Consider the following 24,627-nt stretch of genomic DNA (forward strand, 5'->3'; position numbering starts at 1 on the left):
AGTGTGTTATCAGTCTACCATATTTCCTATTGCAAAGCCTAACCAAGATGTCGAAGACCATCCAAAAGCAGAAGGGAAATGAAGACAAGAGCTTATATCACTTTGGGTTAATTAAAATTCTTATTGAGCATGAATTGCAGAGAAGAGGGAAAACGTGGAAGGAGTTCTTAGCTGCTAACCAAATTAAAGACGAAGAGGACAAGGAAGAACCACAGGAAAACTCAGGATTCATGAAGGATATCGATGAAGAGATCCCAGTACCCAAAGCAAGCAAGGTACCTCCACCTGTGAGCAGCATAAGGACTAGGAAAATGAGAAAAGAGGATGCTCAGAAAGCAGAGCAAGATAAAATTTTCACCACCTATTCAAGAAGAACGAGGAGAGCATCAAAAGCCCAGTTACAAGAAGACCAGCTTGAATCCAATGCACCTATACCGATGGATATTGAGAGTAGTGCCCACTCACAACCAGGACCAGGAGCTGATATAGAGGTTGAAAGCAATAACAGGAAAGAAAAAGGTTCACCACCTCCCATTAAGAAACAGAAGAAACTGGAGAAACAAATTGAGAAATTAAAGGAAGAACTCATGGAGGCTAATATGCTGGAAAAAGTTATCAAGAAAGAAAATGAAATGCTCCGAGCACAGAGTAAAGAGACTCAATAGAAGAATGAAAAGTTAAGGGAGCGAATCAATGAACTTGAGGCTGAGCAAACAGATATCTGTAAATGGCCCACTAAGTGGTACAACCAGAAGAAGACCCTCAAAGACAAATACAAAAGATTAAAGCAGGAGCTCCATGGTCAGAAAGATGCCCAGGTGAAAAAGAATGTGGATACATTGCTGAAGGCAGCAGAGGTACAGGCAGGGACAGAGTTCAAGGGAAGCACTTTGGGGTTAGCATGAGGTCATGCTAATTCATTAAGTCGGGGAGAGATGTTGGTACCATCCCATGACCTCATTTTTCCTCCTAAAACATATCATTTGCTTACCTCTTTCCGTCATACATCTCTTAGATCCCTTGAAATTGATTAGTTAATAGTACTATAGTTATTAAAATGCATTAAAATTGATTTAGGAGTTTTATGTTAAAGAATTAGGAATTTTTGGTAAAATGACTACAGGAAGTTACAACATCCTGTAATTGGTTTATTGTTTGACATGTGGCATGACAGCTAGGCTAGAGTGAAGGGTAGGGATGAAAAGTAGAATGTCCAAGCATGGACGAATACCTATCCTACAACAGAACCGACCCTCCTACATGCGCGGTCAACGATGGTCAAAGTACAGCATGTTGGCGACAAAGGCAGCAACAGCATAGCATTCTAAACTGATTTAGTTTTGTTCCTTTTTGAAATCAGTTCAGAATAGAAACGTTTTAAAAGTCATGACATGATAAAAGTGGCAACAGCCGCATCATGAATGTACATTCGTTTCGAAATGTAAGGATTGTAAAAAAACATATGAAAACACAGTTCTGAGTAGTAATAGTCAGTGGGTTATCATTGTATCGTTTTGAAAACAGAGTTTTGAACTTAATACCAAGAACATGGTTGCAGTCACGATTTTCCTTGTTGCGTTGATTCTATAATTGGTTGATCACAGTCCAGTATACCTCTGAAACGCGGACGGGCCCTGCGTTAAACTGGTATACTGTCACTTCTTTTTATTTCGCAACTTAGGGTATTAAATGATATGCACAACAATCAGAATTGGTTTTTGATTTCAATAGAATGCGTATGAGTGATGCTTATGATAGTGCTTGAATAGTTCATCACTGAGATCGTGAATCGTATCCTGTAAGGGATTCGATCCTTTGTTGTCTTTTAAAGCAATGTCATGAACTCTGTTATCATTTTAAAGTATGCTTATGATTTCAGTATGTCTTTATCTTTCATGAATATTAGTTGAATGTTGAGTATTTGCTGAACAGGGGTTTTATGCATAGTGTCTCCGTAAGGAGATTGAAATCTTGGTTTAAAGTGATACACAGTGTTTTAATTTGGTAAATGAATTGAATGACAGTGTTGTAATTAGGTAGATTAACTGAGTGACCTAAGTGTTTGGGTGATAGGTAACATACCTCAATCTTCCGTAAAGAAGTCCTGTAACCTACCATCATAACCACTTAGCTAATAATCCTTTATGTCTATATATTGTAGACGCATGCCTCTAAGTCTACGCATCCTGGTCGATAATAAATATAGCCTAGTCTAGCACCCTAGATAGGACACTACACATGTCATGATGAACCATGCGGTGGACACTTTGCTGACAAAAGGACGGCCTATAAAATCGTTTCTTTAGGATATTATTGGCCTTCCCTTTTCAAAGATGCAAAAAAATATGTCAGAAGGTGTGACAGCTGCCAAAGAGTTGGGAGACCGACTCTTTCGAATGAAATGCCATTACAACCACAGGTACTCATCGAACCCTTTGAAAAATGGGCTTTAGATTTCATTGGACCCATTAATCCACCATCTAAACAAAAGAAGTATATATTGGTATGCACTGACTATGTCACTAAATGGGTAGAAGCCAAAGCATTGCCTTCTGCCACTAAAAATTCAGTTGTTCAATTTCTTTTTGAGGATATTTTTACTCGTTTTGGTGTCCCAAGAGCATTTGTGACAGATCAGGGAAGTCAATTTACATCTAACTTGATGGAGAAGCTGATGGAAGAATATAAAATCAAGCACAGAAAATCTACTCCTTACCATCTGCAAGCAAATGGCTAAGTGGAATCTACAAACAAAGTTCTTGAAAGCATCATCACCAAAACTATTCATCTACACAGAAAAGATTGGGCAGAAAGGATTCTTGAAGCCTTATGGGCCTACAGAACTACATGGAGGAATACAACAAGACATTCTCCCTATGAACTTGTTTATGGGAAAGAGGTCCTGCTCCCCATTGAGTTTCAAATCAAGACTTTCAAGATGGCAGTCCTGTTGGGGATGAATCTATCAGAAGCCCAAAAGCACAGAATGGAGCAGCTGAATGAGCGAGATGAGATTAGACAAGATGCAATTTTAAGGACTGATCTAGTTCAACATCAAAGAGCTAAGTGGCATGACAGATACATCAAAGAGAGAAAGTTTCAAGAGGGAGATTGGGCATTACTGTTGGATTCCAAGTTTAAAGACTTCAAAGGAAAATTTCAGACTCATTGGCTTGGGCTATATGAGATTGACAAAGTCTTTAACAATGGAGCGGTAAGAATCAAGACTATTGATGAATTTCAAACTCCTCTCATTGTGAATGGCCACCGATTGAAAATTTATCATAAGCTACTCTAAAAAGAGGAATTTGTCAAAATGTTCCAGGAGAATTCTGCAATAAGGCTGGTGGAGAAGAATCCTTCTCCCCCATCAGCTTAGTCTTTGTTTCTTTCAGTAAAAAAAAAAAAAAAAGAAAGAAAGAAAGAAAAAAAATCGTATAAGACTGAAAACCAATCATAGATTGGCAGTCTTATACAGAAAATGTAGAGTGAAAATCAGGGACACCTGACACTCTATATTTTCAAAAAAAAAAAAATCTCCTCTCCTTCTCTTTCCATCTTCACTCCATTTCATTTTCCATCTCACTTCACCTCCATCCCACTCTCATTACCATTTCACTTCACTCCACTTCATTTTCATTTCATTCCACTCATTCCATTTCACTTCATCAATAAAAGTCCCTTTGAGGACTATTTTCATTCAGCTAGTTCTTCTCTAACTATCTTTGTGCAGTTAAGGGGGTGTTGTCTCAGTTTCCACAACTGGAAACCGTTTCTGCAGCCAGAAGCAGTTTCCGCAGCCAGCATCACTCTGTTTTCAAATTTACAGTTAACTGTTAGTGCCATAATCATGAAATGCAGGTGTAATTGAGCTAAAGACATGGGACATCTCCAAGACATCAAGGAAGAGCAATTGGTTAGAAGCCTTGAGCAAAAAATGACAAAGTTTCCAAAGGTATGATCAAAAATCTTTATCAAATAACAATTCAAGTCATAATTACGCATAGTTATCAAACCATAACAATTTCTACTATGTGCAATGATTTGATACGATATCTCCACTACCACTCCTATTCCACGATATCACTCCACACACCTTGCATTCATTTCTCCAATGGTCTCATGATTATTCCGAGTTTAAACTCAAGACTGACTGCACTTCCATTTATTACTCGTACTCTTGAGACGTGACCTATTGTGTTATGGTTCTTCTTAGCCATTATTTCCGCAGCCGTCTATTGAGACGTGTAAAAATTTCATACACAGTCATCCGATTCCATTCGTTTACTACTCCACTAATACCATACTCCTCGCATGCATCCGCATTTTATTTTGAACTTGTTCACTGCTGCCCCCTCTGTTCCTCCGGTAATTCGGGTACTTCCATTCCCTGTTCTCCATTTCCGACTGTAGCCACTACAGTTTGTTCTCCATTTCCGACTGCAGTCACTACAGTCATCCTAAACCCCGACTGCAGTCACTACAGTCTATCCTAAACCATGTAACAGAGCTGTTTTTTTTTTTTTTTTTTTTTTTTTTTTTTTGAACCCTCACACGCAGAAGAACTCTCAGTTGGAATTTAAAACAACGGATGGGAAAATTACTGAGAGCCGAGCCAGAAGGACCGAAATACTTGGAGGTTTATCCTCAAACTAAGGAATTGCTGAAGAAAGCCAGATGGCTACGATTTATCCAAAATTTTAAAGGCCATAACAAGGAGGTGACCAAAGATTTTGCACGGTCTTTTGATGGACAAACAGTGGAGATTGGAGACTTAAAGTTTACAGTGACTGAGACCACAGTAGCAACTGCCACAGGCCTACCTCAAGAAGGTGAAAGGTGGTTTAAAAATAGAAGTGTGGACGATCAAATATGGAGAATCATGCTACAAAACCAAGGTATGGATACCACCGTATTTACAAGAGGTATCCCTGTTCATGCACTAAAAGAGGAATGGTCTAGTCTACTGTTAGTCATCCAGAAATTTATCACGTGTAAAGGTCGTTTTGGTTCTATGTATATGTATCGTGCAAGACTTATGATGAATTTCCTAGAGGGTCACACTCTTAATTTGCCTCATTTTCTATTATTGAGTTTGAAAAAGATGAGTTTTACAGTTCAAAAACACATAGGCAACATTGAATCTCATCTCTACCATTATGGATTCATAAAAATTCTTATTGAGGACCAGTTAAAGAAAACTAAGGATACTTGGGAGCAATTTTTGACAAGGAACTACTTCCAGGAGCCGTCTGAGGCCTCTGGAAGAAGTCCACCAAAGATTCCAAGGAAAAGTAGGAGGAAAGAAAAGAACATTACAGTCCAAGACTCCCCTACAATAGAAATTCAAGAAACTGTCCAAAAAGAAGAAGAAGATAGAGCTAAAAATAAGAAACAAAAGAAAGAAAAAGGCAAAAGAACCATTCAAGAAGTCTATCCATCCCCTAAGCAATCCATAGAGGAGGATTATCAACCTCTGTCAGAAAGATTAGTACATCTTCAAGCTGCTGTTATAGCAAAGAAAAAGCAAAAAGGAAAACAGAGTGCGCAAGAGAAGAGTACTAGTCCATACTTAAGGAGGAGCACTAGGCTAAAAGGAAAAGTGAATAAAACCCAAGAAAAACAGTCTCACTTTATTGATTTAGGTGAAGAGACACTTGAGAAATCTCCAGCCCAGCCAAGCATTGAATCAAGTCCGCCACATGATGAAAGCCCTTTTCGGCTGGAAAGAGAGAGCAGTGCTCCTCCTCCACCAAATTTTGAGCCTAGTCCGAGAAAGACACCTGAGGTAGATCCTAATCAGCAAGAGGCATATAACTACCTAGAATCCTTAGAACAATTAGCTGCAGGACCAAGTACCACTCTGTCACTAGATGCACAAGTTCAGTCTTTGAATTAGAAGTCCAAAATAGGCATATCAAATAGGAAAATGAAGCATTCAAAGAGCAGAGTAAGGTAGACAAGATTGTCCATGATAACACTATGCTCCATTTAGGACTGTGGCAAAAGAAAAACAGGAAACTGAAGAAGAAGTGCAAAACGTTAAGCAGAGCATTGATTAATCTCAAGTTCAAATGTCTAGTCAGGGAACCAAGGATGATGTTAGCATCAAAGAAGAAGAAAAGAGGGCTAGATGTGGGGGTATGTTGAGCCTCAAACCTGCATCTTCCTATACACCCTCTCAGCATTCTTTTTCCCACTTACTTCATCCATCAAGCTATTAAATCATTGCATTATAGTCTAAAAAGAGCTTCTGACATGGTTTTCTAACTATGCTTATGACTATTGTTTGGTTTAGATTTTTGTTCAGGCAGCTGCGGAAACTTGTCAGTTTCCGCAGCCAGCACAGGATTCTACACCTATTTTGTTAAAGGCTATGCTACAGGTGTCCTATGAAGAAACGAGCCACATGGGCAAGCTACAGGTGATAGGTACATGGAACGTGTCCCTTCAAATCTGCCAAATCATCCATAGAAGGTCACGGTCAACAAGGGTCAAAGGCAAAGCCAACCAAGGAATTTAGCGGTGGCACGTCTCTATTTGGAGCACGTGAAAGTTTACGTGGCACAGTCCTCAGCCCACAGAGACATCGACACACCTGCAGATCATCCCCGTAACCTGAATCCAACAACTACCACTCTGAAGATTTAATAGGCATGATGACAGTTACGCTAGATCTCGGCTGAGGAGATCTACGTGTCTTTGGCAACGCAGTTAATAGCATAGGATTTAGTTAGTCAGTTTCAACACTTTTTCATTATAAATAATGCGTTGATGAACGCTGTAAAGAAGCTTTTTGGAATGTAATTTTTGAACTGTTTCTATTATCACCCCACTTTACTCTGTTTTATATATGTTGCTGCTACTTTAATACATGAGAAGACTACTTTCTTGAGCTCGTTATTGTGACTGTTCGTTGACTGGCTGAGGTGGCAGAGGGCCCCTGCGCATTAAAGCCCTATATAGTTGTCATTTGATTTTATTATGTTTCTGTTTTTATAATTACTAGCTTGTATATAACATGCTGTTTTACTGTTTTTAATTCACTGTTGTTTACATTTTCACTTCTGTTTTCTTATAGCTGTCAGCTGATCAACGTTTTTATGCAGGTTTTCTTAGGCAGCCCAGGCAAATTTTCATCTTTTTGATAACTATTGACATATGAGATCATCTTGTCCTTCCTGCTAATTTCCATTTTCTGAAGTTTAATTCCAGCACTGTCCTTTTTCAAGTTGTGATTTGCTTATTTCTTTTTCTGCTACTTACACATCATACTACTCATTTGTTTATGGTTTCTTTCTATAGTCAAGTGACTCTATTAGTAAGGAATCATAATATTACTTATTGTAGTGTGATTTAGTTATCATATTGCTTAAACTTATTCATGATTGCTTCCCATAAGGTAGATTGAGCTGAAGGGTAAAGGATCAGAAGAGTTGAAGTAGTGTGATTAGTTTCCTTTATGCAATTTAATTTCTTGCAATTTAGTTATCATATTGCTTAAACTTATTCATGATTACTTCCCATAAGGTACATTGAGCTGAAGGGTAAAGGATCTGAAGAGTTGAAGTAGTGTGATTAGTTTTCTTTATGCAATTTAATTTCTTGCCATTTAGATATCATATTATTTGGCTTGTTCATGATTGCTTCCCACAAGGTAGATTGAGCTGAAGGGTAAAGGATCTGAAGAGTTAAAGTAGTGTGAATTAGTTGCTTTGCTTTTAGTTTGAGTTGCTTTAAGTTCAGTTTTTACTTTCTTTTTATTCAGCAACAAGGATACTGGGCCATTATCATTAGTTCACTGTTTGATACATTTACTTCCTCTTAAGAATTGATTTCATTACAGTTGTTTTAAAGCTTTATTTTTGATCACTTTTAAGTTTGGAGAAATCACTGTAGAAATCACCATCACCATCCACACTTAAATTTCATTTTCGCCATCACACATTAGGAAAAGATAAATTCAAAAACGAACTAAAAAAACTCAAAAACGACAAAAGACTAAGGAAATGGTTATCTTGTACATATAGTACACTTCACTTCGTCAGTTTACGAATCCCGGATTGACATTTTAAATAGCAATTTAGAATACACTACATTGACCAAACACTAAGTAAACACAAAGTTTCACTTAGTATTTCTCATAAAATGAAATGAGTTAGGACCACTAAGCAGATCTCAATGTCCTTGAAGGGATGTTAGTAAGTGTTGCTTGGGGAAATGAGAGGGGAAATCAGTCATGCTCCACTGAACTATAGCCACTTTTCCATGATGTTTGTGATACTCATGAGATAGATCACATTAAAACTGATCACCAACCTGCTTCTACAACACCAGAATTACCTACCCATTCTGCTACACCTAACATTTTTTCTTCATCTTGTTTGGGTGCATTTGAACTAGCAAACCCTTTGTTTCTTTTTCTTTTGACTATCCTCCTATCTAAGTCTACCCTTATCTCTTCCAGGGGCTCAAATTCAACTGTTGAGCACCCTTGTTTCTCTACCTAGCTAGTGATCTGCGAAACTTGAACTGCTTGAACAGACCTTATTCTCTAATGCTAAAACAAGAAATTTAGACATGGGCTGGCCAAGATTGAGCTGTTGGGCCATCCATCAAGTGTGACAGAAGTCAGTGATTTCACATTAAGAACTTACTTGAAAAAATAGGACAGTAGTGGCATTTTGACTAGCCACTTTCCTGGTCTTTCTTTGGGGTTCATTTTCTCTCTTGTTTGACCAATTCATTCTTTTGCCCTTTAATTTTTCTTTTAGGGCATACCCTCCTTACATTTTTTAAATTTTTTGACTTTTTGAAAATATGGAACCCTTGCAGCATGGAAAGGATGATCATATTTGGCATTTCCACAGTCAATCATGAAATATGACACCTATTGGTATTGGAACCTAACACATCTTTATTGGGTATAAGGATGGTTTAAAGGGTTATAAGCTTTGGAACCTAGTAACAAGGAAGCTTATGCACAACCGAGATGTGGTGTTCAGAGAGGTGAAAGATGTTATTAAACATGAAGTCCAACCAAAGGAAACTGAGAAGATAGAGTTTGAGCTAAAGGAGGAAGAATCAGACTCTACAACAAAGGAGGAATTAGAAGATGAAGAGCCACAAACTCTGGCTGTGAGAAGATCAGTTCGAGAAAGAAGGCAGCCAGAAAGGTATAGTCCATCTGCTTTCTGTTTAAAATTTTCTTTGTCTGTTACTGATGATGATCCCAGAACTGTGAAGGAAGCAGTGGATTCAGAGGATGGAAAACTCTGGAAATAGGCCATGGTTGATGAAATGGCATCTTTGCACAAAAATGAGGCTTGGGATCTGGTGGAGTTGCCGGCTGGAAGGAAACCCATTGGCAGTAAATGGGTGTTAAAAAAGAAGACAAATGTAGAAGGAAAAGTGGAGAAATACAAAGCTCGGTTGGTAGCAAAAGGTTATTCCCAGATGCCAGGAATTGATTTTAGTGATATTTTTTCTCCTGTTGCCAAGCTAACTCCTATTAGATTACTTTTTTCTGTTGCTGCTGCTTTTGATTTTAAGGTAGAACAGATGGATGTGAAGACAACATTTCTTCACGTGGATTTGGAAGAGGAGATCTACATGAAGCAACCTAAAGGCTTTGCGGTGGAGGGTAAGAAAGAACTGGTATGTAAGTTAAAGAAATCTCTATATGGGTTAAAACAGTCACCAAGGATGTGGTATCAGAAATTTGATACATTTATACGGAGACTTGGCTTCACCAGAAGCAAAGCAGATCACTGTGTGTATTTTAAATTAATTGGTGACCCTGTTATTTATCTGGTCTTGTAAGTGGATGATATGTTTTTGGTTGGAAATGACAAAGAAGTTATCTAGGATTTGAAAACCCAATTGTCCTCGAAATTTGACATGAAAGTTCTTGGTGCCGCAAAATATATTTTGGGCATGGAAAATAAAAGATATCGAGCAAAGAGGAAGCTCTGGTTAAACCAGAGGAAGTATGTTGAGACAATATTGCAGAGGTTTAATATGTAGGATAGTAAACCAGTGAAGGTTCCTATTCCTGTAGGTGTGAGGTTATTTATTGAACAGTGTCCCAAGACACAAGAAGAGGAAGAGGACATGTCTCGTGTTCCATATGCAAATGCAGTCGGTAGCCTGATGTATGCAATGGTCTGTACTAGACCAGACATTGCACATGCAGTGGGAGTATTGAGCAGGTTTATGTCAAAACTAGGAAAGGAGCATTAGACAATAGTGAAGCGGGTTTTCAGGTATTTGCGTGGCACTAGTGATTATGGTTTGGCTATCAAGGAAGACCACGATTAGACAGAGTGTTGGATATTCATGGCTTTGTTGATGCAGACTGGGCTGGCGATCTGGATCAGAGAAGATCTACAAGTGGGTATGCGTTTAACCTATTTGGAGCTGCAGTCAGTTGGATGAGTAAGAAACAATCTGTAGTGGCACTATCAACTACAGAGGTAGAATACATGGCGGCCACTCATGCAAGCAAGGAAGCAGTTTAGTTGCAGAGATTGTGTTCAAGTATGGGGTTAGTACAGGAAGCTATAAGGATAGAGTGTGACAGCCAAAGTGCAATTTTCTTGGCAAAGAACCCTGCATATCATTCAAAGACAAAGCACATTGATGTTCAGTATCACTTTGTGAGGGATATGATAGAAGACAAAAAGGTGTTGCTGGTAAAGGTGGACACTTTGAAGAATATTGCAGATGCATTGACAAAATCTGTGAGCTCCGAGAAGTTCTGTTAGTGTAGAGATACAATGGGCATTTCAGGGCTGGGAAAACGACTAAGCTCTTTTGTGGCCCCCTGTGGAAAGAAAACAACAAGTGGGAGTTATATTCTTTCCACGTAGTTAACAGGGGGTTTGAAGGGCACTCGTAACCCCACTTTATAGGGTCCGGGGCAGCACCCCAGAAAATTTTGGTTTTGGACCTTATGTTAGGTTGGGCAGACCCACCTATGGTTTTGTGCATGATTTTCGCACATGTTTTTTTGGATGTGATGGTTTTCTGTCCATGGTATTGGATGCGATGGTTTTCGGTCCATGGTATTGGACGCGATGGTTTTTGGTCCATGGTATTGGATGCTTCGGCATGTATAAATATGTATTGTAACATTGAAAGGAAAATAATGAAAAATCAAGCTGGTAGTCCCGGTTTCGGGATCCAGGGGAAAATCTCTATGTATATGTGTTTTATGTGTTTTTCTCTTGCATTATTTATTTTCTGTGTTTTAGAATTCATATGCAGGTAATTTCTATATGGGGTTAAAACCTACATTCCAACAATAACCTTTAATAATATTTGAAATTTTTTATCATCATGTATGTCACAATTGATTTTCCACAAATTTATAAGTGTAATCAAGGTTATGGGTTGTCCTTTCTTCACTAGATATTCAATTGCAATTTTTCTTGTAGCAAGGTAGTATCCCACTAAGATCAATGGCATGAAAATTCCAAATCATAAAAGAACCAAAGAAAACATAGTCCCAAATATTACAACACCAGACGATTTCTCACCCCAAATCAAAAAATTCAATACAAAGAAAATACATAAACATTTCGAGGAAACCCACACTTTTTTTGGATTGGCATAAGTTTGAAACACACAATTTCTCTTTGGAGAGCATAAAATTTTCCTCACCAAAGGATAAGCCAACAACTTCACAGTGTGATGAATATTCAGGCTTTACTAATTTAAAAAAAAGTAAACAATTTTCTAGTGTTTTTTATAGCAATAATATCTTGACCCTCCTTCATTTGGGTGATATCATTAGGAATATCTATTTTGTATCTCTCATTCTCTATCAAGCCAAGTGACTGATCTTAAATTGGAGAACTTATCCTTCCTAAAAATTGAACGTCTTCTAATGCTTTGCAAGTAAACAAAAATGGGTCTTATGTAAAGAAGTTTTATGTTCTCTTCAAGGATGATGAGTTAGTTTTCATATGAAATTTAAACAAGAAACATATCCACATGTAACTCAAAATGAAAAAATGAAGAGAGGAAAAACATATTTTGATGACAAAGTTCACCCCTCCTGGGATACATCTCTGGACCTACTAACATAGCTAAGCCACTCCATAGATTTCAGTGATAAAAGAGTACATGAAATGTGTTGAAAAATGAGTGATTTGTTTCCCCTTCAAGGAAAAATTATCCTCCAAAGATCTCTCAATCTTAAAATTATGACCGCCTATAATCAGTCATAAAAGATTCAACATGAAAAGGGCTCACACATCGAGACCTTGTACTCCATCTGAAAATGAGCATAACATGTAACACAACTCCACAATGAAGTACTATAAGATATTTCCTCAAAAAGACATAATGAGAAAAGATAAAGAGGAGTGGCACCATAGAGTTCATAGCTGCTATGGATAAAATATGAAGGTTGGAAAGCCCTTACAAGGTTCTCTCCATGCTAAAAAATCCTTCAAAACCGCTTCAAACCACTGATTGTACCTGGGACTCAAAGGCTCAAACCTACCAAAGGTTCTTCCATAAGTGCTCCAATTAGTAAATAGAGGATTCCACTGGATTCAAAATACCCAAAAACACTTATATAGGCTTTTCTTGGCCTCAAAAATACCAGAAATGCATCAAGTTATGGCTTGCCCAAGTTTCTTTTGTTATTCATCGTCCAAATTGGTTGAACCTGAAAACTGAGTGACAAATCTACCATTCAAACCATTTAAGAGGAAAAAAAAATTCCCACAATAGGTGCTTTTTGTCACCTAGTTTAATTTCCCAATAACCTCTTAAGTGCAAAAATAGGGCCACATGGTGTGTCATAAGGTCAGGGGCTAGGGCCAATGGTCCACCCCAGCTAGCATTGGCACCCTTTCTGTCGGGAAAGGTCACGTTGAGGTTAATGTGGCTAGGAGTTGAGGCAAACCACCCACCCCTCCTCGGTAAGGTACCCAATAGTTAGTTTTCAGTTACGCATCGACCATGTGACTGGGGGCCGAGCCTTAAATACCACCCCCGTTGAACTCGACTCCATGCCTGTCATACGGTGCGCCATAGCACCTGGGGCTAGGGATGAAACCTCACCCCTCTCTATTATCTCCCTTCCAATTATGAGTAGGGTCATCTAGGAGGTTTTGTGACTAAGGGTTGGGGCTAGTCCATGCCTTTCTCCTCTGCTGCTTTCATGCCACGTTTCCATGCATGATGGTCCTGACTGAGGGTCAGGGCCTAATGCCTATTCATCTCTGTCGAGCCCTCTCTCTATCTTCTTACGGTCTCGTGGACTAGTGTGATGACTAGGTCTAGTCCCCACTCCACTACATTATTTGCCATGGTTTTGTGGGTGTGATATGACCGAGGGTTGGGGCTTACTGCCTGACCCCTCCTCCCAATGTTCCCAACCACAAAACTTAAATATATGTGGTGCCACCATAGGCTAATAAACATGGCATAAGAGAGATGGTATAGGTTATATTTTTGTTGCAGCAGTTCGTTGGTTCAATCCCCATTGAGGCCTTTTGACCATTACAAATTTGTGACTAGTGTGGAGGCACCACATGGTGGCCTTCAGTTGTGCCACGTGGCAGTCTCCCATTAGACCACCAAAACAAAACGAACCAATCAAAATTGACCAAGTGAACCTGTACAAACTTGAAACTTGGCACTCTATGATTGGTCGATCGTACGCCTAGTAGACATGTTGACATCAACAATATGGAATGTCGAGCCAACATCCAATCAGCATAACTGCAATTTTTTTAGTTTTTGATCCAAATGATTAGAACATCATAAATTTTTTATACAACATTGGATTGAGGCAAATCAAGTGTCCCTAGAATCATAATGAAGAACACTATGACTTGGCACTAGTTTCAAAAAATTCTAAGCACTTTCATTTGTTGAAGTAAAATAAATTATTTCCAGATCATACCTCCCCACTAGGAACTTTCGGACTCCCAAATTTTATCTTCTAATAACAAACAAAATGGGGAAAATTCTCATAAACTTTCCGAATCTCAATACTTTATTTTATGTTTCAATTGGTGTATTCAAGCTCCAATAAAGTTACTCCACCTATCCTCTGTGTGGAGTCCTTACCTTCCTGTCAATAATTGAGACACAATTCTTATAACCACGTAGGAACAAAATATTCGATGGATGGAATCCGAAAATTCTCTTCCAAAACCATATTTCTTGGCTCAAACAAACTTCATCTAGAATTCCTCTTTGCGTAAGACAAACTTAACTTTCCATCTTGGAAATTAGAAGAAACTTAGTGCTTTCCATGCATTGATTCAAACTTTGCTTTTACTATCCTCAAATTGCACTTGTACACAAGGTACTCTCGCTGCCATAATTCAATGACACATTTGGCTTTGCCCACAAAAACATAGTCATTTTATGTATAATCTTTATCTAATATTTCATTCACAACAAGCTTCATCTTGAAACATTTGTATTACTGAGTACATGACACAACTGTAGACATACTAGATGACATACAATGTTCATCCAAAAAGCCCTCAAACAATTGGACTCATTAACAAGCCAACATAACATTCATGTCAAATAAAAACATACTTGTTGCAAATAAGTGATTATTCTCATTTCACTTTACAAAGTACCCAAAATAGGTAGTGAACAACAGGTATTTACAATTTACAAAGAAATAATCGATACAAAATAGTCTACCCAATATTTTCCTCTCATAGGCTTATGGGTTCTCTTTCTGCATATATTCTACTTTGAAGGCTACTTTAAGAAATATTCCAATATCCTCTTTGCCACTCACCATTTTCCATGAATTGGATTGCATGACCTCTTTATCCTTCTTGGGACTAAGTTCTGGATGAAGTTTCCAACATCTTCCATTCCCATACCCATTCATGTTACAATGGGTACAAAAATACTTTCGCTTGCCCATCAACAAGGAAGTCTTCAAACTTGAGGGATGTTCTTCATGCTTGGTTCCAAGAATTTGGTCCATTCTTTTGACCATCACTTTTCATTTCTCACAATCAACCACATAATGGTCAACTGCATCACAAAATATGCAAAGGATACAAGTCCCACAAATAATCAAAATTACCAGCATTTTCAACATTCCCATGACACTTATGCGTGTCCCTTGGGTTGTAATTTTGACAATGAGGATTGGACGATGACATGCAAAGTCCTTTAAAACATTCATCTCTCTTGGGAGACAAATTTCCATTATCATTACCATATTGGTGTGACATATTATCATATGATGATTTCTTTTCCTCAAAAAGTTTAGAAACACTCTCGAATCTCTCCATGGCCATAACCCAATCCTTCATATCTTGATCTCTCCTTCACCTCCATAGGATTATTGATAACTTGGCCATTGATTATGAGGCATCCTCTTTCATAACCTATCCAAGCTAGTAGCTTCATACCAATGCCTTTAGTATGCTTTTCAAAGGATGAAAAAGATGTGTTATTAGCATAAACTGAAGGATTAGAACTAAAGTGTTGATTACCTCCTTGGATTCGGCACCCATATTTTCTACTTTAGATGCTGATGATGAATTTGAAGATGAATCAAGACACCCACCTTTACCAATAGGCACATAAAGAGAATCTTTAAGATGCTGACAAAACACACAATCATCATTCTCCACATAGGGTCCATATCTTGTGCTTGGACAATGGCCACATATTGGCTTCATCTTGGAGGATTTTTTTTTATTTTTTATTTTTTATTTTTTTATTTTTTATTTTTTTATTTTTATTTTTTATTTTTATTTTTATTTTTTTTTATTTTTTTTATTTTTTTTTCTGGATTGGAACTCTCACCGACTTATTGCTCAAGCACATGCTGCAAATGAAGGTGCATGTTACTCTTCTCCTCCTTAACAAATTCAAGCACTCTCCTCAGCTCAACATTCTCCATTCGAATAGACAAGTTAATCTCCTATAGGTCTTGGAATTGAAGCTTCTTTCCCATACTTGAAACTTGGTTGGAACCAACTCTGATACCAAATGATCTAAAATTGGAGGAGAACTTATCCTTCCTTAAAATTGACCATCCTCTAATAGTTTGCAAGTAAAAAGATGGGTCTTATCTAAACAAGTTTTATGTTCTCTTCAAGGATGATGAGTTAGTTTTCATATGAAATTTGAACAAGAAACATATCCACATGTAACTCAAAAGGAAAACATGAAGAGAGGAAAAACAAATTTGATGACAGAGTTCACCCCTCTTGGGCTAAATATCTGAGCCTACTAACAAAGCTATTCTACTCCATAGATTTCAGTGATAAAAGAGTAAACGAAATGTGTTAACAAATGAGTGGCTTGTTTCCCCTTCAAGGAAACATTCTCCTCCAAATAAATTTCACTCTAAAAATCATGACCTCCTACAATCAATCATAAAACAATGAACATGAAAAGGGCTCTCACATCAAGACCCTGTACTCCATCTGAAAATGATAAATAAGAGTTGCACCATAGAAGTCACAATTGTTGCAGATAAAATATGAAGATTGGAAAACCCCTAGAATATTTTCTCCATTCTAAAATAGCCTTAAAAAATGCTTCAAACCGTTGATTGTACCTGGCACTCAAAGACTCAAAGCTACAAAAATTCCTTCCATAAGTGCTCCAATCAGTTTAAAAAGGCCTCCATTGGATTTATAATGCCCAAAAACCTCTATCTAGGCTCTTCTTGGGCTCAAAAAGACCAAAAAATCATCAAGTTATGGTGCTCCCAATTTTCTTCTGTTATTCGTCCTCCAAATTGGATGAACCTGCAAATTGAGCAACAAATCCGCCCTTTAAACCATTCAGGAAGTAATCATTTCACCTAAAACAGGTGCATTTTGTCGCTTATTTTAATTTACCAATAACGCCTTAAGCACAAAAATAGGGCCACATGATGCAGCATAAGGCTGGGGGTTGGGGCCAACGGTCCACCCCCACCAGCTTTGGCACCCTTTCCATCAAGCAAGGTCACGTTGAGGTCAATGTGGCTGCGAGCCAAGGCTCATCGCCCACCGTTAACAGGCTAGGAACCCAAGCTTTAGACATCATTTAGGCATTGGCCATGTGACTCAGGGTCGGGCCTTAAATATTGACCCCATCGGACTCGCTCCACGCCGGTCATATGGTGCACCACAACACTAGGGGCTGGGGCTCAAACCCCACACCGCTCCGGTAGCTCCCTTCCAATTGTACAAAGGGTCTTGTGGGAATTTTTGCGATCAAGGGTAGACGTTGGTCCTCGCCAATACTCCTTTGTTACGCCCGCGCTAGGGTTTTATGCACAGTGGTTTTTGGGCCTCCAACTTGTCACAATTTTGCTGATGAAACCATCAATTTTTGCATCATTCCATTCAACCATTGTCATCATTTTTAACCACATTTCTTCATAAACACATCAAATTCCTGCATACATGTGTACATGGTTTATTATTAGTATTTCCATTATTTTTAATGAATTAAGAAGAATTTTGCATGGTTTTACTAATGACATTTTAGCTAGTTCAAGCTGTTGCAGTTTTGTCAAGTTTTCGTAGCTATCTCCATGGTTGAGATAATAGCACTACTCTAGAAGGAAATACGACACTTGGAATTGGCTTCTAGAGGCCCCAATATGGATTTGTATTTATCAAATTCCACCCAGCTTACACGTGTGAACCTCCAACATCAAATCAAGGGAAAAGCATAGCAGTTGTGACCAGTCAACTTCAAACGCATTTTCTGAGCAAATGAAAGCAAATTTTGGAAAACACAAACATGGGTTTTGTTTAGAATGGGCCTAATTAGATTTTCAATTATAATTTTTCTCAAATTTGTTACCCTTTGAGAGATTTCCAAAGTTCTTTGGAGCCTTATTTTGCAGATTACGTGGATATATAGTTTTTCAATTTTTCATTTAATGCATAACCAACAAAAAGGCCTGAACGAGTTGTTCTTTAGAAAATTTGTGGAATAGAGATAAGTTTGATAAAATCTGGATGAATCTTTGATCCAAAATTCCATGAAATTTTATTTGATTTGATGTCATGACCAAAACTCAAGCAAGAAAACTCTGAGTTTTTTAATTGTCTCAAAATTCTATAAATTGTAGTCTCTTTGAGGAGAGGGGGATGATCAGATATATCAAGGATTATCTTAATTTGTAATTGTTATTGCTTATTGAAGTAGAATAACTCTATTTTTGTTCATTGAATGTAATTTTTTTTTTTTATATGGCGTAACCCTTAATGAAATTGATGATTTAAATCTCTTCTATTGGCATGAGTTTTCAACACCTTGCAGTCCTTAAGAGGGCTCCTTGGAGATATGTGAGAATATTATATATTCTTTCCATTTTTTTCATATTCTCATGAATGGTTTGTTTTACATATATTAATTATTTATTCTTATCATAGATTAAAAACTCATGCTTTCTGTAGATTAAATGTTTCTTAGATTAAAATGTGTTGAAAAATGTGCAACAAGAAATGTTAAATTTAGAAAGTGCTAAAAATAGATCTGCTAAAAATAACATGTCTAAAAATAACAGTTTGGCCAATGAAAATTTTGGCCACCTTGGGTGAGAGGTGAAACTGCTAAAAATAGAAACTTCTAAAAATAGCATTTCTAGGTCCCTTCCTATTTTTAGCAGCCCTTGGACTAACTATAGGAAGTAAAAACAAATTTGGTCTTACCAGCAGTTTAAAATATTAATTAATTAATCTCCATGAGTTAATTAGTTATGGAAAATTAAACTTGAAGTCTTTGTGAGAACATGCAATTACTTCTCCACTAATTGGGGAATGTGTCCTTGATTTGCTCCACTGATTGAGGAATTAAGTATGAGTTCTATATTGAGAGGATCAGTTGACTTAGTTTAACTTAGTCAAGTTCAGTTAGATTAATTTAACACGTTGTTAAATTAATGAGATATAGTTTGTTGATGCTTGCATGCATGTGACAACTATTATTTTCAGATAACTATGTATTCACTCATGGATAACTGATGCATGTCAGTTCTGTCATAGACCCAGTTGAGATCAGAGAAGGGACAACATACTGTCAGTTGGATGAATATTTTTCCTATAAAAGAAGCTCATCCATGATGAGGATTTATCTCCTTCAGGTTTGTGCAGTTATTTGAGAGGTCAGTGTTGTGTGTGAGGTGAGAATCACATAGGTTGCAGCTGGAGAACCTAGGAAAAATTGTGCATAGAAACAGGAGGCTTGGAGGGCAGAGGAGAAGGTTTGTGAGAAGCCTTCGACTGTCTATGAGTAGTAGAGGAATTGTACTGAGAGCTGGATAGCTTCCGAGCTAAGGCTTTGTGTAATCCAGACTATATTTCCACTTGTATGATAATACAGAGATGGGGTTTTAGGCAAGTGCTTTCCCCGGGTAAATTATTCTGTGTTATGTGTGATTGATTCCTTCTTGTCAAGTATATGTGTTCATATTGATGTTTCTCATGGTTGATTAAGATTCCGCTAAATTGTTTGTAGAAGTAGATCAAGTGTTTTGCTTTAGTACATTGCATTACCAGGTGATCTACAGGTGGGAAATTTCTACATGGTATCGGAGCTAGCTAATTTGTAGAAAAAGTTCTACATGGTATCAAAGCTAGTTGATTTGTAGAAAAAGTCTACAAAATTCTACATGGTATCAGAGCACAGGTGATCAAGGAGAGAACAATATACTGAGAGGAGATTTCAAAGTTTTGAGTTTTGGGTCGAGAGTTTGCAGAGCAGACTAAAAATTTTTGTACAAAATTTTTAGAAATAAAGAGTAGATTTGGATTCCTTGCAGAGAAATACCCAAAAAAAAAAATGGCTGAATCGGAGTTTGGATGAGGGAGATATCGTTGATTTCCAATCAACTCTTCTTTTAGAAAATTTCGTGACAGCGGGAAAGTGGAAATAGATTGGTGTGATAGCCAAGAACTTGTATGAACTTGAGGTACAAGATGCATGCAAAGCCTTGAGGAGAAAGGCAAAGGTTAGAGACTTGGTGGTTGAGAGGGAGAGTAAATTACCTCTCAACATGCAGAGCCAGAAGAAGTATCAGACAATTGTGGAGGAGCCACGATTGGTGCAGCAGCTTTAGGAGGTTGTGGAGTAGCCACAACACGGGAAGTTGAGAGGAGATCGAGTAGAGACGTCTACTCATGTAGCGACCTCAAATAGGGGGGAACTTAGAGCCAAGTGGGCAGAGGGATCACATGCAGCCATAGCTCTAGGTAGGAGGTGGGGCGATGTGGAGTGATCATCCTAAGGAGGAGGGGCAAGATCCTTGAGGTACCCAACCTCTTGGATGATACCTTGCTACGGGAGCCCCAATGTGGAGTAGCAGGAACTGACTGATTGGGTAGAGACATATGCGGATAGAGTGGCAGAGAGAGCTACAGTGCAGGGAATCCCAAGATAGCGCAGAGCATGCAGGCTGTAGCAATGCAAGAGGCACAAGTATATTGCACAGTGCAAGGTAGCACAGAGAAGGGTGCAACGATGCAAGATGCATGGAGATGTTGCAGTAGCGCAGAGGTCAGAGAGGGAGCACTTGTTAGTAGTAGGTAGAGCTTTAGCATCAGAGTATGTTTCTAGCCCAACAGAGTGGTCAGTTCGGAGTCTTTTTGTTCGGAGTGTTGCTGGAGCAACCACACCTAGTAGATGTGTTGCATGCAGAACATTCCAGAGTTACAGGATCAGGTTCGAGAGGAAGCCTTTCTTGTTGAGAGGGAGTATTGAAAAATGTGCAACAAGAAATGTTAAATTTAGAAAGTGCTAAAAATAGATTTGCTAAAAATAGCATGTCTAAAAATAACAGTTTGGCCAATGAGCATTTTTGCCACCTTGGGTGAGAGGTGAAACTACTAAAAATAGAAACTTCTAAAAATAGCATTTCGAGGACCCTTCCTATTTTTAGCAGTCCCTCATCTAACTATAGGAAGTAAACACGAATTTAGTCTTACCAGCAGTTTAAAATATTAATTAATTAATCTCCATGAGTTAATTAGTTATGGAAAATTAAACTTGAAGTCTTTGTGAGAACATGCAATTATTTCTCCACTAATTGGGGAATGTGTCCTTGATTTGCTCCACTGATTGAGGAATTAAGGATGAGTTCTATATTGAGAGGATCAATTGACTTAGTTTAACTTAGTCAAGTTTAGTTAGATTAATTTAACAAGTTGTTAAATTAATGAGATATAGTTTTTTGATGCTTGCATGCATGTGACAAATATTATTTTTAGATAACTGTGTATTCACTCATGGATAACTGATGCATGTCAGTTCTATCAGAGACCCAGTTGAGATCAGAGAAGGGACATTGTACTATTAGTTGGATGAATATTTTTCCTATAAAGGAAGCTCATCCATGATGAGGATTTATCTCCTTCACGTTTGTGCAGTTATTTGAGAGGTCAGTGTTGTGTGTGAGGTGAGAATCACACAGGTTGCAGCTAGAGGACCTAGGAAAAATTGTGCATAGAAATAGGAGGCTTGGAGGGTAGAGGAGAAGGTTTGTGAGAAGCCTTTGACTGTCTATGAGCAGAAAATGGATTGTACTGAGAGATGGATAGCTTCCGAGCTAAGGTTTTGTGTAATCCGGACTATATTTCCACTTGTATGATAATACAGAGATGGGGTTTTAAGCAAGTGCTTTCCCTGGGTAAATTCTTCTGTGTTATGTGTGATTGATTCCTTCTTATTAGTTATATGTGTTCATATTGATGTTGCTCATGGTTGATTAAGCTTCTGCTAAATTGTTTGTAGAAGTAGATCAAGTGTTTTGCTTTAGTACATTGCATTACCAAGTGATCTACAGGTGAGAAATTTCTACATGGTATCAGAGCTAGCTGATTTGTAGAAAAAGTTCTACATGGTATCAGAGCTAGCTGATTTGTAGAAAAATTCTACAAAATTCTACAAAATGTTCATGATTCCATAGATTAAAGCTAGTATGTTTTAGAACAAAATATCCATGCTTTCATAGGGTAAAATATCACATTTTCTTAGATCAATAATATTTATGTTTTCTTTTCTAGTTTAACATTAATTTCCTTTCTAAAAAATTAGTACTTTCATAATTTATATTAAAAAATCTAATTTCCTTTTGAAGTTTCCAATTCATTTCAGTTATGCATAAATATTGAAAGCTAATCTCCTAACACATATGGTGTAATTTACTTCAGAAACGCACGTAGCCAGGTTGACATATAAATGCAAGTAATTTAACAATTAATTAAATTACCCAACATTTTGGTGTCGTTGTCGAGGAAGTATACATAGGTGTTAGCTTTCAATTGCATCTCATTCTTATTTGCATCCATTTAGTTGCATAAGACTAATTTCATTTTAGTACATCCTAGAAGTAGATTCATTAAAAAAAAACTTTAATCACATACCACCCCACACTATATCACGTGGTGCACTAAGAGCCACACCATATTCCACATCATGAATTCTTATTTTTGCAGGTAGAAGAAGAGGTGAAAAAAAGACGTTGAAGAAATGGATGGAGATGATGAAAATGATAAATATCCTTTTGGATTTCCCATTCAAGAAACTAATTTCGATGTTCATATGAAGAACATCCCTTCATCTATACTTCCTAACTCCAAAGGTATGAAATCAGAAGACCTGAAAAGCTTTCTTTTTGAATTTGAAATAATTTGTAGATCTTATGGATACTGATTACACATTCAAAAATTGAATTTGTTTCCGGCAACACTGAAGGATAGAGCTATTAAATGGTTCATGACTTTAGGAACAAATTCTATAAGGCATAGGATGATATGGAAAGAGTGTTTTTGGAAAAATATAAAGATTATTGCATACACCATGACCTTATAAATCAAGTCTTTAAGGTGAACCAAAAATATGATGAAAGCCTCGAAGATTTAGTGGATAGATTTACTTATAATTTCAAAAGAACTAAATTGAATAATTTAGGATTAGACAAATTAAAAACTCTCCTACTAAATGCTATAAATGATTAATGGATTGATCTTCTTAACTTGGTGGGAAAAGGAGATGTCTCTCAGTTGTCATTTCAAGAGATTTGTGAACTATGCAAGAACATATCAAGAGGAAAATAAAAGCATGTAATATCCCCTCAAAATCCATTAATGGAAAGAGTAAGTAAATCGACATCAGGATTGGTAAGTCAAACCAAAGTTAATGTTGAAACATGGCAACAAGAATATTCCAATTTAATTTGTCCTTGAATTAAATTGTGAATTAAAATCGAATTTAATCTTAAAAGCTACTTGGAGATAATTAATTTATTTATTATAAATTAATTAGTTGGAGAAATTCAAGTTAGAAGTCTTTCTGAAGTCATCCAAGAGTTATCCCTTAAATTAAGGAGATAATATTGCGTTATATTTGAGTTGTAATTAGTTAACTCAATTTACTGAGTTAATTCCAGTTGAATTAGTTCCAAATTGTTTGAGGAACTAATAGTTAGTTAATAGTCAGTTGATGCATTAATGCACTCAATTAGTGCTACTCCAGTTATCTGAAGATTCCCTCATCAGAAACTCATGCATGTCTATTCTAAGAAAGACCTAGTTGAGATTAATGTTCAAGGATAGTGTACTATCAGTTGCATGTGTTTTCTCATGGAGAAAACTCATGCATGCATTCAAGGATTTATCCTTGAGGATTGCGCAGTTTTGAAGGTAAGGTTTTCCACTTGGTTGAAGGAAAATTACCCACAAGTAACAGTGCAAGGAAATAGGATCTTGGAGGGTAGAGAGAAAGGCTGGAGAGAAGCCAAGATTGCCTATGAGCATATGTGAGGATTGTACTGAGAGCTGGACAGCTGTGAGAACTAAGGCTTTGTATAATTCCTATGTATTTCCACCATGTATGACAATACAATAGTGTGGGGTTTTTAGCTGAGGCTTTCCCCAACGTATTTTCATGTGTATTGTGCCATTGATTCTTCTTCTTCTAGTTATATTGTTCAACTTGATCTTTAAGCTTCCACAAATTGATAGTAGAAGTAGGTTATATTATTCTGCTTTGATTTATATTGCATTATCGGGTTAACCTATCACAACTTTTCTACATGGTATCAGAGCTATATTTGTATAAATTTCTACATGGTACTAGAGCTGGATTTGTAGAAATTTTCTACATGGTATCAGAGCTGTGAATAGTGAAGTTCTGGTTGTAGGTGCAAATCAAATTCATATCATACTTTAAGGTTGGACAATGTCGTTTTATGACTCGAGACTCGAGTATGCCTTGGAAGGTAGCTCAAATTACATAGCATGGAAAGATAGAACGGAGGCTATATTAGAAGACAATGTCTTGAAGGAATTCATTGATCAAGAAATCCCAAAGCCATCTTCAACTAATGCACAAGAGTTGGCTGAGTGGACTAAGTGTGTGGTGAAGGCAAGATGGATCATCCTTGAGGGAGTTCGAGACCATATTGTCTCAAGTCTCCATGGGAAGGATACTCCATTTTCAATGTGGAAGACATTGAAGGACCTCTACCAAAACAATATTGACCATAGGAAATTGGCGCTCAAGGATAAGCTTCGAAGACTCAATATGGAGAAGGGCGATACTATTTCCACATATCTGAACAAGCTCACCACCTGCAGAGATGAGCTTGGAAGTGTGGAAATAACTACTACT

General features: G+C 37.5%; 1 pseudogene; it reads right to left on the minus strand.

The window, feature by feature from the left end:
* Window positions 1-11,717: 11,717 nt before the first annotated feature.
* LOC149230945 (aconitate hydratase, cytoplasmic pseudogene) overlaps window positions 11,718-24,627 on the minus strand; it is a 57,939-nt pseudogene continuing 45,029 nt past the window's right edge.

Source organism: Pinus tabuliformis, chromosome J, assembly GCF_031772625.1.
Source record: "Pinus tabuliformis cultivar Carrire ecotype Pingquan chromosome J, CPIR1, whole genome shotgun sequence".
Lineage (NCBI taxonomy): Eukaryota > Viridiplantae > Streptophyta > Pinopsida > Pinales > Pinaceae > Pinus > Pinus tabuliformis.